This window comes from Quercus lobata, chromosome 9 (assembly GCF_001633185.2).
Source record: "Quercus lobata isolate SW786 chromosome 9, ValleyOak3.0 Primary Assembly, whole genome shotgun sequence".
Taxonomy (NCBI): Eukaryota; Viridiplantae; Streptophyta; class Magnoliopsida; order Fagales; family Fagaceae; genus Quercus; species Quercus lobata.
Genome location: NC_044912.1, coordinates 23,314,027 through 23,331,393, shown reverse-complemented (window position 1 = coordinate 23,331,393; position 17,367 = coordinate 23,314,027). Strand labels below are relative to the sequence as shown.

General features: G+C 34.0%; 2 long non-coding RNA genes across 2 annotated transcripts; both read left to right on the top strand.

Annotated features, from left to right (window-relative positions):
- The first annotated feature begins 3,870 nt into the window (after positions 1-3,870).
- LOC115959966 lies at positions 3,871-13,977 on the top strand. The gene is made up of 5 exons (XR_004085058.1): positions 3,871-4,097; positions 4,213-4,265; positions 6,121-6,396; positions 10,052-10,205; positions 11,331-13,977. It is a non-coding gene; the product is annotated as an uncharacterized LOC115959966 (long non-coding RNA).
- Positions 13,978-14,810: 833 nt separating this feature from the next.
- On the top strand, positions 14,811-16,153 carry LOC115959967. Its single transcript, XR_004085059.1, has 3 exons — positions 14,811-14,860; positions 15,722-15,946; positions 16,037-16,153. It is a non-coding gene; the product is annotated as an uncharacterized LOC115959967 (long non-coding RNA).
- The last annotated feature ends 1,214 nt before the right edge of the window (positions 16,154-17,367 follow it).

Here is a 17,367-nt window from a genome sequence, read left to right as displayed (position 1 = left end):
GCTTTCTGTACTAAGCTTTAGGTTGATAATCTAAGAGGTCAGGTAGGTTTTTGCCTTTGTAATATAAAGTTCAATCAATCATATTTCCATTGATTTCAACTAGTATTTTTGAATTTGGACACTAATTAAATACCAAAAATTTCACTGTGGACAATATTGGAAACTTGAAAATTACCTTGTGTCAACTGTGGTGCCACATATAGTAAGATGCTACATATGAATGTACAATCTAATGTTATTGATATTTAAAGAAATTTACAGCTTTATTTTATCTTTTGTAAAAAAAAAAAAAAAAAAAAAAAAAAAAAAAAAAAGAAGAATGAAATTTCCTGCTTTCAATCTGCCACAAAAGAATTTTATATCCCAATTCATTCATTTTTTTTTTTTTTTTTTGAGATAAAAGATAGACCGATTCATTTATTTGTTAACCATGATTGATTATATAATTTTGAAGAGTGATAGAATAAAATTTAGGCCATGCTGAAGAATGAGGGTGATGAATAGTCTTTTGGAATCTATTTGTTTCACAGGCAGGCCATGAATATAAAAGCCAGAGACAGGACAGCCGGTGCAGTGCAGTGTACATGGAAGGTGAAAAGGATGTAATTTGTACTCGACAAATTGATTCCCACAGGATATTGCAGTCTCTTTTTTAGCCACATCTAATAGTGGAATTCAGCTGGAATAACCTGCATTACAACTGGTATAACTACATTATTTATTGGAATTCATCATCTTATTTTTCAATAAGAAATACATTCTTCCTCTGTGAGATATCCAGCATGAAATCAAGGGTTTCCTTTCATTTCCTTATTTTTCTTATTTCATACCGAAACCCTTGTAGATGGCAGATGGAGACTCCAAGAAATGGTTTTAGAGAGAGAGAGAAAGAGTCATTAAAAATGTCTGTGTTCAAGAGGCTTTTGTATCACAATGGCTTCCTATCTTATCCAAACAGTGATGTACTAGACCTTAAACAAAAAAGCATGTGCACCATCTTCAGGCCTTACATCTATGCTTTACATATTTACTTTTGGCTTGATTCATAAATTAAACTGCGACGAACAGTAAGGTTAAATGCGGCCATATGTGCCTCTTTTCAGTTGTATTAGTCATAAACATCTTGTTCTTCTGATGGCAGAATCTATCACATCTTCCTAAATTTCTCTCAGGATAAAAGAATTGTTCCAGTATGGACAACTACCAACATGTAGCCAAATTTGACATTATACATAATCATAGCTTTTTATTTGACTTTATTGAGTTAATTTCAGGGAATATGATCCATCGCGCTTGCCACATGGAACACTTTTCCCCCATGTTTGCATGGCGCATAGTGTCTCTTCAGCCAAGGGAGATATTGGTGGTAGTGCTTGCAGAAAAAGCAACGATCACTCCAAATATCCTGCTGGAACATTATGTACCTGCATTTGTGGCTGGGACATCATTTACCTGCATACGAAGCCCCAAAAAAGATGCCCAGCAATTTTGTTATAAGCTTAACCATGAGGAACTATCCTCTGTAAAAAAGTAAGGCTTCTATTTAAGTCTTCTAGACATTATAATTGACTAACTATCCTCTAGTCATCTTGCTAGTATTTTTCTTTGGGTCATTCATAGTCATACAGGAAGCATGATACACTGATCTAAGTCTTCTGCTACATGGGCAATCCATGCTAGATGAGGAGTAAGAATATTCTAAACTGCTCTTCAAAAAATGTTAAAGGCATACAAGGAAATTTTTAAAATACATATATATATATATATATATTGTATTAGTAATCAATTACAACCAAAACAATCCCATAAATTGAAATTCCGCTTCCAATATTCAAATCTACTTTTAGATCTTTTAGTTCACCTCCTACATCATTAATCCTGACTAAATTTTGATTTCATCATATATTTTAGTCACGATTTTCACTAAATTTCCTAACAATATCCCTACTTTTTTTTGTTTAAAATATGATGTAAGGAGCTCTAAAAGAAGAAAAAATAATAGTGGGAAGATGTGGCAAGAGATATGAATTTGAAACTTTTATCTTAGAATGAAAAGACTAGATGACAGGTCAAACAGATTGAGAGTGAGGAACTTGCTCAAATAGTAGAAGACAAATTTGGTGTGTTTCCAAGAAACCAAATTGGAAAACATAACCAAATTAGGTTTTATTGTGCTATTGCATTAATTAATTTATTCACACGTGGAATTCGGGGAAATAATTTTTGCTTATAAACTAAGGTTGAGTTTGGATTGCACTGAAAAATGGAACTCCCTACGTTTGACCTTTTTTCTGTGGGTCCCGTACACTGTTCACAGGACCCGCAAGTACGGATTTCAGCAAGTGTTAAGTTAAAACCTGGTCCTACGGCACTATTCACACATTTAAAAATTATTTTGCTACAGTGTTTTCAGTTTTCAGTAATAAGTAATATCTAAACAGACCCTAAGGAACTTCTATGTAATGAAGCAATGCTTCAAGTTAAGTCTTCTGGACACTTAATGTAAGACACATAACAATTGTACCTAAGTTTTATTTTATTCTCATTACTACTTTATGATTACTTTTCAACCAATGAGAATTAAGCTTTGATATTTATATAATAAAGTTCCCAAATTTTTGTGTGAAAAATAACAATTTTGCCCCTGGAAGTTCAATTCATCTTGAATTTGGTGTTTGGTCAAGTTTTGAATTATGCCATGTTGTAAAATGGTTTTTTTTTTCCCCCTTAACCCTAGACTTGTGAAATGATGATTTTGCCCTACCTTATGATTTTCAATCAAAAATTTTAATTTTCACTATTAGATAAGAAAAACTTTTCAAGAATTTATCCACCAACCTCAAGGTAACAAATACTATAAAATGATGGAAGATTACAACATATTTAACAGTAAATATATTGTTAACTCAAATAGACTAACTAACATGACCATATAGCTCCAAAACCAAGGACTACTCTATCATAGACTTTGTTCGAATGTGAACACCTACTCACACCTTCTAGAATCCTCTATAAGCTTTGTTGTTTACTCATTAACAATTTCAACTTGATCATAAAATCTTGAATAATTCCTTGATTACTAGGTGATGCTTTTGTGAGAACTTGGTTAACCATCACCTTAGTTGTGCAATATGCAGTTTTCCAAACTTTGAAATCACATCATCTAAGTCTTTTTTATACCTTAACCTGGAATCCACAAAACCTTAAAGAGTTGTGTCGATTGATTAGGCTATTTCGAGATTATAATTGGATTATTATCTCAACGGATCTATTTAGTAAGTTATGTGTCGAAATCTCAATCAATATACCAAACGTATAGAGATTCCAACAATTATGAAACCTCTCATGCAGTCATAGGTACACATCTTGAACTTCAAATAAACTTACAGGACAAAAGCGACACAAGTTTGCTCACAGTTTGCCAACCTAATATTATAAACCTAAAATTTACCTTTTACAAAAAACAATGTTTACGTATCATTTAAAATTCTAATTCACATAACTTACGTAAAAAATGCTTAATGCAGTTTTATAGTATGTAAAAAATGCTTAATGCCGTTTTACAATATGCTTTGATTATGTCAAGTATCCAGCAGCACATTTAGAGGTAAGACAATTTTTTTTTATTTTTTTTATTTTTTTGAGAATTGATTCTTAAAAAATAAAAATAAAATAAAAAAATTGTCTTACCTCTAAATGTGAAAAAAAAAAAGTTAAGATAATTTTTATTTTTTTAAGGGGTAAGATTAGTATAATATTGGTCGGTATCGAATCCTCAAAAAGATAAGTACAATTGGGGGTTGGCCTAGAAATTATCGTATTTTCTCGAAGTATGAGAAGTATACGTTACAAACCAAACACACTATAAAATAGCCTCACCATGCTTCACTCTTCTTCACTTCTCAACTCTCATAGAAACCATTGTGATCACAGAGAGTAGTATATAGATATCTGTAGCTAAACTCCAATGGAGGAGAATGGAGAAATTCTCATATTCTCAAACAAGAAGAGAATCAAACAGCAGCATCAACATAAAAGTTTGTGCTCACAGCGAATCAGCGAATTACCAGATTTCCACATTATGACTCATCTTCAAAGTAAGGAATCTCTTTCTTCCTAGCTATCACAAACACGTATCTTTATGCGCACAGATGGTTTCATATATGTTGCTATAATTTTCTGATGTTACGTGTTTTTGAACTTTGGTTTCAGTTCCTATAACATTCGTGGATGCAGCCAGATGAGGTGGGATTGTATAACCAGTGGTATAGATCTATCGTACCCTTTCTCTTTTGGTTCCATTATTCTAAAGCTTGTGATATATTAATTTCTGAGTTTTTTTTTTTCCTTCTATGTAAATCTATAAATAAATTTAATAAATCCATCTTGTGGTACATAAACCCTAGATTATTTTGATATTTTTCAATGTTTTGAATTATGCTTTGGCTTTCCAGGTGGAGGTAATGTGCAAAACAGTAATGTAAAAGAATTGTATATAGTTAGTTAGACAACGTTTGAAACAATAAAGGAAAGTAGCATCTCGAGTTTTAGAAACTCGAGATCCATATTAGAAAAAGACCACATAGATCTCGAGTCTTTAAGACTCGAGTTTCATGCGAAAAAAAATTTCACTATAGTGGCGTTTTTAATCCTTTCAGTGACGTTTTAAAGCCCTATAGCGGCGTTTTCCTGGGAAAAAAAATTTCTTAAGTACAGATTATGGAGTCCTATAGTGGCGTTTTTAAACCCTATAGTGACGTTTTATAGACCTATAGCGGCGTTTTTATTCAATTAATGGAAATCGAGTTTTTAAAACTCGATTTTCAGCTTAATTTTTTTCCACTTTAAACTAATCCACTTACAAATCGAGACTTAAAAACTCGATTTTTATCTTGGAACTCGAGTTTTAGACACTCGAGATGCTAGTTTTCAACATTGTTTTGAAACGTGACAATTAACTAAATTTTTTAATATTTATTGTTATTTAGAAAAAAAATTCTTCGAGGTGGTTGTTACCTTAGATCTGCACATAATTAGCATATAATTAATATGAACAACCAACTACTATTTTTGATTTATTTCTAGATCGGTCGTGTATTTTATGCCAAATAAAATCTTTTGACACGTTTTCATTACCGATAAAGTTTTGGGATTTTTTTTCTTTTACTTAATGTTGTTTAATTTCAGTGACTAAAGACTGCAACTTTAGGAATTCTGCGTTATTCGACGTATCTTTTGTTAATTTTTTATTGTTTATTTGCTGAAAGTTGTAGCACAGGTGCGTTTTGAGACTCGGGTGCGGGTGCGGGTGCGGAACTCGGCAATTTTTGAAAAAGTAGGGTACGGGTGCGGGTGCGGGTGCGGCGAGACTCGGCGGTTAAAAAATTATTAAAAATATTTTTATTTATATTTTCTATATATTTTTACTATTAAAATATTTTTTAAAAACACATTACTATGCCTCTGAGGTGAGAATTTCAGATTTTCCGGCCAGATTCAAGGCAAATTTTGGCCCTTTTCGGCCTTTTCCGGCATGTTTTGGCCGTATCGGCCGTATCGATCGCCGGCCGATACGAACCAATATGGCTGATACGGCCCGATTCTGGCCGAATCAGCCCAGTTCGGAGCGAATCGAAGCCGATTCGGTGCAAATCAAGCCGCGTCGGCGCGAATCGAGCTGAGTCGGCCCGAATCTGAGAAAAAAAAAAAACTCAGACGCGGCATCGACACGCGGGCAACCGCGTCGGACGCGGGTGCAGCACCCTCCCAGCCGCATCCGTGCTTTCTAGGTTAAAATACCGTTGTAACTAAAGAACATTGAGGCTATAAGAAGTTTTGATAGGCAAATAAGCTATTTTTTTTTTATATTAAAAAATGATGGCAAACAATATAATTTTCACAAAATTCTACTAGATCTGTTAAAGCAAAATTAAAAAAAAAAAAAAAAAAAAAAATCTTAATTACAATCTACTAGATCTATCTAGATAGTACTTCATAATGTCTAATACATCCTCATTAACAACTCAATAGTCTATACTATCACTTAAATTTTCCTTTACCTATATGAAATATGAAAGTATGATATATTCAGGATGTGCTTACATATTTTTTCTTTATCAGCTTTGTGTTGATTACGAGATGCAATTAAGGAATCGACATGAAAGCATTGGTTAACTTTGGCTTGAGCATAGCGTCAAAGAGCTTGAAGTCTGCTTCTCGAAAGAAAAACAGTTCAGCGTCTTTGATCAGAATGGTTGGTAGTGATGCTTGCTTTTAGCTTGACCACTGCTTGCTCATTCACATGCTCAAGATATCCCAAGAAGATTCCTAGTGCCTGTCAGTCACAAGGAAAATTACTGACCATCTATTTCTTCCAGTGAGCCACACACGAAGCCGGTGAACAATGTCACTATCTTTTTGTTGTTGTTGTTGTTTTTGTGTTTGTGTGGTGAACAATATTACTGTCAGATAATGCGTACAGTACGCTTAATTACTATGTGTTAAAATATTAGCAACGCGATGAGTTATATCATGTTGTGTATGCTAGAGTGGATGCGGAAGAGGAAGCATAGAAGAGGAACACTGAGAACACGAGGGTTACGTGGTTCAGCCTTACGGCTTACATCCACGGAGGAATCCCTTAAGGGCTACATCTTTATTGTATGAGAGTGTAGTACAATAACTTCCTATGTTACAATGAACCCTAACATGAGTATATATAGGTGACTAAACCCTAGACTACTAGTACAAGCAGGAATGGGCTTGGGCCTATTACATTGGGCTAATATGTCTAATATATATCTCTAACACCCTCCCTCAAACTCAAGGCGGAAGCTCGATAAAGACTTGAGGTTGGATAAGCATGAGAAGATCACTTGGAGATGCCTTGGAGAATGCCTTTGAATAAACCACAATGAAGAATGTGCCAATTGTCCAATTTCGGAGTCTCAAATGCAGAAACGGAGCCCAAAATTGGAATCTACGCGAAAATCTGAGCAAGATAGGCCCTTTTGGAAATTTTGACTTTTGGTCAAAGGTCAACACAAAAAGTCAAAGTCAACTGGTCCAGAGTCAAAGTCAACAGTCAAAGTGCTCATGGGTCAGATCCGGGTGGTCCGGGTCGGGTCGGTCCGGGTCGTGGTGCTGACGAGACGACACTGCTGACGTGTCGCTGACGTGGACGTGCTTGCGTGGCTGCTGATGTGGAGTGATGACGTCATCCGAAGACGTCAGATGCAGTTTCTGACGCGTGGAAGGCGCGTGAAGGCGTTGCCGGCGCGTGAAGCATATGCCAAAATCATGGAGGCGCGTGTGAGCGCATGAAATCTCGGATGCGGGCCAAAATCGCAGGTTTCGTAGATCGGCGGACGAGGAGGCCGATAGGGCGGCGCGTGAGCCCAGCAGACGATCTAGAAGACAGGAATCAATGGCGGGGCGTGGGAGATTTTCCTTAGGCTACTGTCGCGCGTGGAGGCGCGTGGCAAGGTTTTGGGTGACCGGATTTCTGGGTTTTGGTCGCGGGAGATCTTGGAGCACGTCTGTGGTGTTGGTTTCATCAGGCGAAGCTTGGAGTTGCGCAGATCTGATAAGTTAAGTCACGGCTTTGCTTGTGTTTGTGGAGCTTGGTCACAGCACAGAGCCATAGTGGCTGCGAGATGCCGTGGAGTCTAGATCCAGCAGAGAAATATGTGTAACTTCAAATGGTGGTATGCACGTGTGAATCTTCTTTGCTGTGTAGAGATGTTTGTTTGATGCCAAGAACGGAGTTTGGCTCTGATACCATGTTAAAATATTAGCAACGCGATGAGTTATATCATGTTGTGTATGCTAGAGTGGATGCGGAAGAGGAAGCATAGAAGAGGAACACTGAGAACACGAGGGTTATGTGGTTCAGCCTTACGGCTTACATCCACGGAGGAATCCCTTAAGGGCTACATCTTTATTGTATGAGAGTGTAGTACAATAACTTTCTATATTACAATGAACCCTAACATGAGTATATATAGGTGACTAAACCCTAGACTACTAGTACAAGCAGGAATGGACTTGGGTCTATTACATTGGACTAATATGTCTAATATATATCTCTAACACTATGGATCATACTAGCCTCAAACCATTGATTGTACATGTTAGTTGTCTCATACAAGTCAGATCAGTGATTTACCAGATGTTTGTTAATATTTTTCATTACAATGTATAGTTTTACTATCTCTTTACTTATTATTATGAAATGAAAAACACATTGTATTAAGAAAGTAAGATCATGAATGTCAAAGCCTGAATTTTATGGAATTGTTATTGCATGTGGAGAGTTGAAAAAATAGATCCTGCTTAATCACAACAGCATTGATTTTACTTACAACAAATTTTAGTAAGTTTGTTACAATATTCGTTCAGCAATAGAGTTGAATAGATACATTTTTACTAAATTCTAATCTTAATTTAACTACTAATTGGTAGTTTCGTTTTAAACCCTATCATGCTTGAATTACTTCGGTTTCCTGTTGTTGTGAGGCTAATTGGACATTTTAAGTCACTGAATCATGAAACATTTGGCTGAGTCAAATAATTTTGATACTAGTCACTCAGATTGTAACTTTCTATATATCAGAGCATTTTCAAATTCAATAAGAATTTTCTGATAGTAAATGAGATTTTAGAGCTTTGGACACTGCTTTATTTCAATGAAAAATAGAAGTAAGTTTGGAGCTTGACTGCTAGAAGGCTTTATTTATCAAAATCTTGTATGATATTTTAGGGACAAAAAAGAATAGAACTCTAAAGCTTTGGAAAAAGCTTCATTTCCATATCATAACATTTTTTCACTCCAGTAGAATGGGTAGAGTTTTATTTATACTAGCTATTTGTAGTGCTGGTTTTTTTTTTCCTTGCTATGTAATCAAAAGTCCTTGCAAAATTTAGAAAGAAGATAAAAATAACAATTATTGCTAGTCATTTCTAAAAGACCCCAAGGGAAGGTTTTTAAAGTAGCTCTTGTAGCAGGGAGAAGGGTGCTTGGGAGGTTCTAGAAGTACTTTTGTGATACAAGGATCACTTGCTCCAAATATTTCACATATGGTCACACTCTGGTTTACACATCTTGTGGTACACCGGTTGAACCTAGTCATTCGATGTGGTTATGGTGACCTGCAACTTCACATAGCATGTTGGCAGTTTTGAGCATAATCTTTCCAAGTTTCACCACGAATGTAATCAATTTTTCGAATTTTCTATAATGACATTTCTTATTAGCTGTTGGTGCCAAACTTTCACAAAAGTATGAGATTTTTTTCTCCCAACTTTTCGTATGTTGTATAAAGCGGGCTATTTTTCATGCCATAATGGTTTTAATATAGTTTGGTAAAATGGCTGCTGGTGCCAACAATTGCTTGACACCAAGAGATAGTTGCGGTGAATAATCACGTGTATTATGGAGATAATGTTCTGTTTTGCTTTGATCTCAAATGGAAGTTTTAATTTATTTGATTAGTTAATGAAAATTTCTCTCTCTCCCTCTCTCTCTCTCTCTCTCATTATTTGAATGTGTGGAACGCAATGATTGGCACTATCAAATTAATCTTATTCTTGGAAAAAGAGAAGGAATTTTATGGTACTTGTCTTATGTATTATCGTGAACACCTAGTGTTCATTTTATTGTTTCATGCATTTCTATAAAGCATGAAGTCCACATTAAATTAGACTATTCCGTGTAATTTAGTGTACAGTCATCTTCCTAGTGAAAATTGTGCCTTAACTTGATGAACAGTATATTATTGCATGCACCAAAAGCTGAACAAAGATATTGATTATATGGAACCTTGGTTTATTTTATCAGATTCAAATGTATTTTTGCTTTTTTTTGAAGAACATATTTGACTTGGTACAACAGTTATGGATAGTTCTCTGTTATGATGTTGCCTTTTGCGTTATCGTGACTGATTTGGACTATAATTATCACCCATCATTACAAATGACATATAATCTTCCTATTTTAACGTACTACAACAACTGAAACTCATGCCGCCTCTTTGTTTCTTTAATCTTTCAGGTGTGCATAATGATGCTGACAGGGGATCAGGATTCAGGGGGTATTGACACAGGGAGATCAGTAAGACAAGACCATATTGTTGTTCTGATGACAGATGGAAATCAGTTTCAAAGAAATCGTTTTTGCCTGAAAACATGTGATATGCATGACTCTAGTGAGTTATCAATTTTGAGATTAATATAATTTGTCTTGGATGCATGCCTCAAGTAACCTACCCCCTTTTTTTCGCACTTGTTATATATAGGATTGGCTAGCATTGGAGTAATATATATTGGCAATACTTTGCAGTATCAGCTTCATTGTTGAATTGCACTCAACTTCTTCATGTTTTCCAGTAGAAACATGAACATATCGTGCCCTTTCTGTACTCTTCTTGGTGTCTTGGGTCTTTTATAAGTCAATTAAGCGTAAATCAATCTTGTACACTACATGGCATACTACAATATTAGTGCTTGCTCTTGAGATTTACTTTCAAAGTAGGATAATGCCGTATTCAAGATTGGGCATCATTCTTAATTTCTTAGCAGTTTAAATCCAAGATTTTGTCAACTTTATCTGACTGAGTAATGGAGATTTTTATTTCTTATATTTTGGATTATATTCACATCTCTTTATTGTTTGCATGGACTCTTTTGGTGAATTATTGTGTAATCCGCAATTTTGCAACATAGCAAGTGAGTTTTTATATATTCAATTATCATTGGAGTCAGAATACCTAATATAATATTTTCTTTTAGGAAAAAAAAAAGAAAAAAAAATAAGAAAAACTTCTGCAATGATTCTTGTGGGAAAACCTATTCCTTTAGGTAATTAGAAAAATGGTTAGAGTAAAGAGGGTATAAATTCCTAATTTTGTTTCTTGTGCAAGAATTTCTATCAATTTTGTAGCTGGAACTTGTAACAAATTCAAATTAAGAATAATTATACCTTTGATCTTGATCGTTCCAAGGATAGTTCCTCCGATCATAGACATGTTTTGGAATGTTAAGAGAGGACAAGCCCCTAGGAAGTACTAATCTCATGTGTATTGCATTGCTGTTGTTTATACCAGAAATTTATTCTAACTGTCACTAGTTTTTTAAATAAAGCTTGTGCATAAAACTGACCAAAGGAGTTCATTTTCCCAATGAGACAAAGTAAAAAGATTAAGTCACATCTGGCTCTAAAAGTGGAGTAATTTTAAATTTTAACTTGTCATACTTTTGGATTATGAAAGTAATTCTTGTACTTGGTTTATTTATCAAAAATGAAAAACAGAATATCTTGTAATTGGTGTCAGTTAGGTATGCTGGGCAAGCCAAAGTAAGGTTGGAGAGAGAGAGAGAGAGAGATTTTGGATTTAAGTGTCTTTGAATTGAGGTATGTTCAGCAATTGCTTCAATATAGTCACCTATTTCATTCTCCAGTTAACTTCTCGTAAAATCAGCTATTTTTGCTTATACACTTGTTAATCTCCCCAAAGTAGTTTTCAACCTTACTAAAAACTTAGTAAGTGAGCAACATTCATAATTAAATAAATAAATAAAAATGTATGGAAAAAATTGTAAAACAAATACACGTGTGAAAGTCTTGGCACACATTTACAACAAAGAAGTTGACAAAAGTGAAAGAATGATTTATTAGATATGTTATATGCCATTAATAATAATAATTTCAAATTCTTATATTCACAATTTCAATATAACAAATCAACATAATTATTGGTGACAACTGTTTGTAGCTGTAGCAGGATTTAAAGATTCACTAATTCGGTAAGTATGAAAATTAATGTTGATATTCTATATATTAGAAAGATTGTCCTAAAACTGTGTTTTCTAGTTTTTTAGATGATTTTCCATGAAATATGTTGGATATATAGTAACTGGAGTGTTATCAGTGAAAGAGACATACATGTAACTTCTAAATCGAACCTGATTGCCTTTTTTTTTTTGCCTATGATTTTGTGATTGGATTGTTGATGACTATTGATTTTATAATAAATCAAGTTTATGCATGGCTTGAATAAGCCTTACGTGTACCACATGGAAGTATTACCCAATGATAGTCTGTTAGCTCTCGTCTTGTAATACAAAGCCAATAGTATCACCTAGTCCTATTTGGTTTTAGTTGTCTCCATAGAAAGTCTCATAACCAGCTCTATGTTTTCTCATGAGCCAGTCCTTGTAATTTGGCAAAAGATAACACATTGAGTGTGTTTGCAGTTTAGGTTTTGTCAGAGTTTTGCACCAGTCTTTTCCTTTCCTTATTTCCTGAGTGAAACTTTCTATTCAACACCGTCGCTTGTGGATGTAGGTCTAGGGTCAAACCATGTAAATCTTTGTGGTCCAATTGCAATCGTTTATTCTATTTTTCTATTTCTATTCCACATAACACATCTATAATTTATTACACTCACAAAAATGGTATCAGAGCCTTCATTATCTTAAATCAATCTGCCCAAACAAAATATAAACATCATGCCATAGGTTCTTATTCAATAGAGCTATGACCAAGTAAAGTTCATGTCCTAGTAATAGGGCATTGTTATTATTTGGATAATTAGCTTCTTTATGAATATTTTGACTTAAGTTGCAATAGATTATTTTGAGTGCCTGTGACCTTCCCCCCGGTTCTATCCCTGTTTGATTTCCCATATCATGCAGGGTTGAACCACAATTTTTGGCATAATAATACATAGAGAGAGCTGGTGCCAAAAGGCCACAGGCATTAAAAATCATGTGCATATTGCATAGTTCCTAATTGTCAATTCTGGCTCCCAAAACCTACAGGACTTTGCAGGACATAGAGGCAGGGGTCAGCCATGATTTTTGGAGCCATGCCCTTCAATGTCTAGTTGGTTTGGAATATCAATCACACCATAGAAATATATTTGAGCACTAATATGATGACTACTGCATCAAAGGAACCCATGTTTTGATAAATGCTATGCACCTATAAAAAAAAAATGTTTTGATGAATGCTTTGCAATTGGCCATATTATCTTCTAACTCGGCCCACTTAACTAACTAAATCAATGTAGCATATTGCTAAACCATAGCATTTGGGCATATACATATAGACATATATGGGAAGTATATAGAGTAAGATATCAAAGGAACTTAAGAAGGAAACTTATGAAGATCCACTGTCAACTTGCTAAGTGTTCAGCAGCCAATTAGTGGCTTATTGACTTGTTAAGTGTTCAGCAGCCCATTAGTGGGTTCTTTAAGTCATCTGTATTATGCCATGTGTTGATAGATCCACTGTCAACTTGCTTGCATGGAAGGTAGTAGCTCTATTTTTTTTTTTTTTTTCATGCAGAGGTACGGTGTCTATTTTCATTCATCAAAGTGTTGGAAAGGACTTGGGATGTGTTTATAATTTTTCAACCTTGGGACTGGATTTCTTGATTTGTTCTAGACTTTATTGAACACATGCTCAAACCTGAATTCATCGTTGAATATGTTCTTAATATTATTTATACTATAAAAAATTGTGAAATATGTTCTTAATATCTATTCCTATTGATTGCTTTACTATTTCTAAGAAAATTGTTATAGAAGTATGTTGCCAATTTCAGCAAGCCCATTCTACATTCTGAACCAAATTGACATATTCAAGGCTATCCAACTTTAGTGAGTATGGGTGTCTTCCCTGGTTAAATGATAGGTATACTTCTACCACTTATCATCCTCAGTCACAAGTCTACACTACATGTTTTCAGACCAACTTGGATCATAAGTTGATATGTGCCAATTTAGTTGAGTTTTTTTTTTTTTTTTTTTTTTTTTTTTTTTTTGAGAGCATGTATAAAATAACTTTGATTACACAAATCCTGCATCAATTGTGAAAAGAAAGCAAGTTTATGGACAGTTTAGTTGAACAGAAGGGGAAGAAAAAAGAGAATGTTTCCCCCTAAAGATACAACTTTAAATTCTTGTATAGAGGAAAAAAAATAGACCCATGATCTTTATGTCTCTTGTATATATAAAATGAGACCAATACCCACCATTCTAGCTTTTTGTACCAAGCTTAAGGTTGATAATTTAAGAGGTCAAGTAGGTTTTTGCCTTTGTCATATAAAGTTCAATCGATCATATTTCCATAGATTTCAAATTGTGTTTTTGAATTTGGAAACTTATAAATACCAAAAATTTCATTGTGAACGATATTGGAAACTTGAAAATTACCTTGTGTCAACTGTGGTGCCACATATAGTAAGATGCTACTTACAAATGTTTAATCTTCTGTTACTAATATTTAAAGAAATTTCCTGCTTTCAATTTCTCACAAAACAAATTTGTTCCCAATTCATTTATATCTTAACCATGATTGGTTATATAATTTTGAGGAGTGATAGAATTAGGCCATACTGAAAAATGTGGGTGGCGAATAGTCTTTTGGAATCTATTTGTTTCACTGGCAGGCCATGAACATAAAACTTGCTAGTGATTGTACTGCCGGTGCAGTGCAGTGTACATGGAAGACGAACAGGTATAATCTGTACTAGACAAATTTGTGCCCACAGGATATTGCAGTCTCTTTTTAAGCCACATCTATATGTGAAATTATGCTGGAATACCATACATTACAACTGGTGTGACTGCATTATTTCTTTCTTTTCCATTAAGGAATTCTTCACCTTATTTTTCAATAAGAAAGTTTATGTTCCTTACAATATGTGATCATCCTTAATGTCAGGTGGACCTAACAAATTCATGCGCTTGGGGAAAGCCATGAGACAATTCACATAGCATTGCTGAAAAAAAAAAAAAAAAAAAAAAAAAAAAAAAATTATTCCTCTGTGAGATATCCAGCATGAAATTAAAGGTATCCTTTCAATTCCTTGTTTTTCTTATTTCATACAGAAGCCCCTGTGGTTGACAGATGGAGACTCCTAGAAATATTTCTAGAGAGAGAGAATCATTCATAATGTCTGTGTTCACGAGGCTATTGTATCACAATTCCTTCCCATCACATCCAAACAGTGGTTTACTAGACCTTAAACAAACAAAGGCCAAACAGGCATGTGCACTTTCTTCAGATCTTACATCTATGCTTTACATATGTACTTTTGCACCTTTTTATTTTTTTTTTAAATAATAATAATTTATCCAGCCTATAGGCTATAGAACTGGAGGGAGCTTCACTCTATATAGGTGGGATTCAATCAGGAGTCCCACATTTAATCACAAAAGACTTTACTAGTTGATTTAGCTGACATTCATTATTTTTACACATTCAATGTTGCTTGCTGTCTTTCAAGATTTTTTTCTCTCAGTCTGTTTTTTAACTTCCGTACATTTGATATAGCTTAATTGGGTAAGATAAAAATAATCTGAGTTTGACTAAGATGTACCTAGGAAAAAGCGGAACATTAAAAAGCTGTACATATAGAACTTGAGACCAAAAAAAAAAAAAACTGTACATTCAAAAATAAGTTGGCTTGATTCATAAATTAAACAATGACAAACAGTAAGGCTATATGTGGCCCATATGCGCCTCTTTTTAGTTGTATAATTCATAAACAGCTTGTGCCTTTAATGGCAGAATCTATCCCATCTTTCTAAATTTCCAATAGGACAAATGAATTGTTCTAGTATGTTGAGTGCTGACGATTGTCAACTTTCAGCTAAATTTGACATTATACATAATCGTAGCTTTCATTTGACTTTATTGAGTTAATTTCAGGTAATATGAACCATTGCGCCTGCAACTTAAAACACTTTTCCCCCAAGTTTGCATGGCACATAGTCTCTTCAACCAAGGGAGAGGATGGTGGTAGTGCTTGCAGAAAAAAGCAACGATCTCTAAATACACCCAGCTGGAACATCATGTACCCGCATACGAAGCCACGAAGAAGATGCTCAGCAAGTTTGTTATAAGCTTAGCCTTGAGGAACATCTCTGTAATGAGGTAAGCCTTCTATTTAAGTCTTCCAGACATTATAATTGACTAATTATCCTTTAGTCATCTTACTAGTATTTCTCTTTGGGTCATTCATAGTCATACAGAAAGCATGATACAGTGGTCAAAGTTTCTGAAGAATGTATGGTTTTTAGAGTTCACACTTATTCTGCTACATTATATGCACCAAAAGGATGAGTCAGAATCAGTGATCTACTAGGGTTTTTATTTATTTTTTTTGTTTCTTTTAACAATATCATAAATGTATTGTGTATTCTTTTATTTTACGACAAATGAATCTCATAGTTTGTTATTGTGTATTTATTATCTCTGTTGACCCTGCTATTGCGTTTTTTGAATCTACGAGGAAAAAAAAATGATCAGTTTCATTATTTCAAACAAATGGCAGATCACTACGCACACTGTGATGGGGGGCTTGTGTTGGCAGCCCATTCTGAAGTTCCTTAGTTCTGCTTTTCAGCATCATAATCCAATTGAAACCATGGCATCTTGATCGATCTACTGTGTGTAGAGATTTCATAATGTTCTAAACTACTCTTCAAAAAATCTTATAGGAATATAAGGAAATTTTAAAAAATATTTTATTAGAAATCAATTACATCAAAAACAATTCCAAAAAATTCAAATATTGCATCCAAAATTCAAATCCACTTTCAAATCTTTCAATTCACCTCGTACATCATAAATCCTGACTTAAATTTTTTATTTCTCTGTATATTTTAGTCACGATTACACTAATTAGAGTGGATTCTTCTTCTTTTTTATAAAAAAATAATAATAAAAAAAAATTTCACATTTCTTTAACAGTTTTCCTTTACAATATCTCTACTTTTTTGTTTGTTCAAACTATATGATGTAAGGAGCTTTAAAAGAAGGGGGGAAAATAGTGGGAAGGTCAGGTAAAAGTTATGAATTTGAAGCTTTTATCTTGAAATGGAAGGAGACTAGATGATAGGTTGAACAGATTGAGAGTGAGGAACTTGTTCAAATAGTAGAAGGAAATTGGAAAACATAACCAAATTAGGTTTTATTGTGTTGTCATATTAATTAATTAATTCACACAGTGAATTCAGAAAAATAATCTTTGCGTATAAACTTAGGAACTTCTTTGTAATGAAGTAGTGCTTTAGTTTAAGTCTTCTAAACATTTAATGTATGGCACATCGGAATTGTACCTAAATTTTATTTTATGCTCAATACTACTTTATGAGTATTTTCAGCAATGAGAATTAAGCACTGATATTTATAGAATAAAGTTTCCAAATTTTATGCAAAAAATAACAATTTTGTGCTTGAAAGTTCAATTCAACTTTAACTTTGTGTTATGTCAAGTCTCACAAAAGCATGATCAAGGTTTTAAGATTATTCAAGATTTGATGATTAAAAAAAGTCATTTCAAAAGTCTAGGA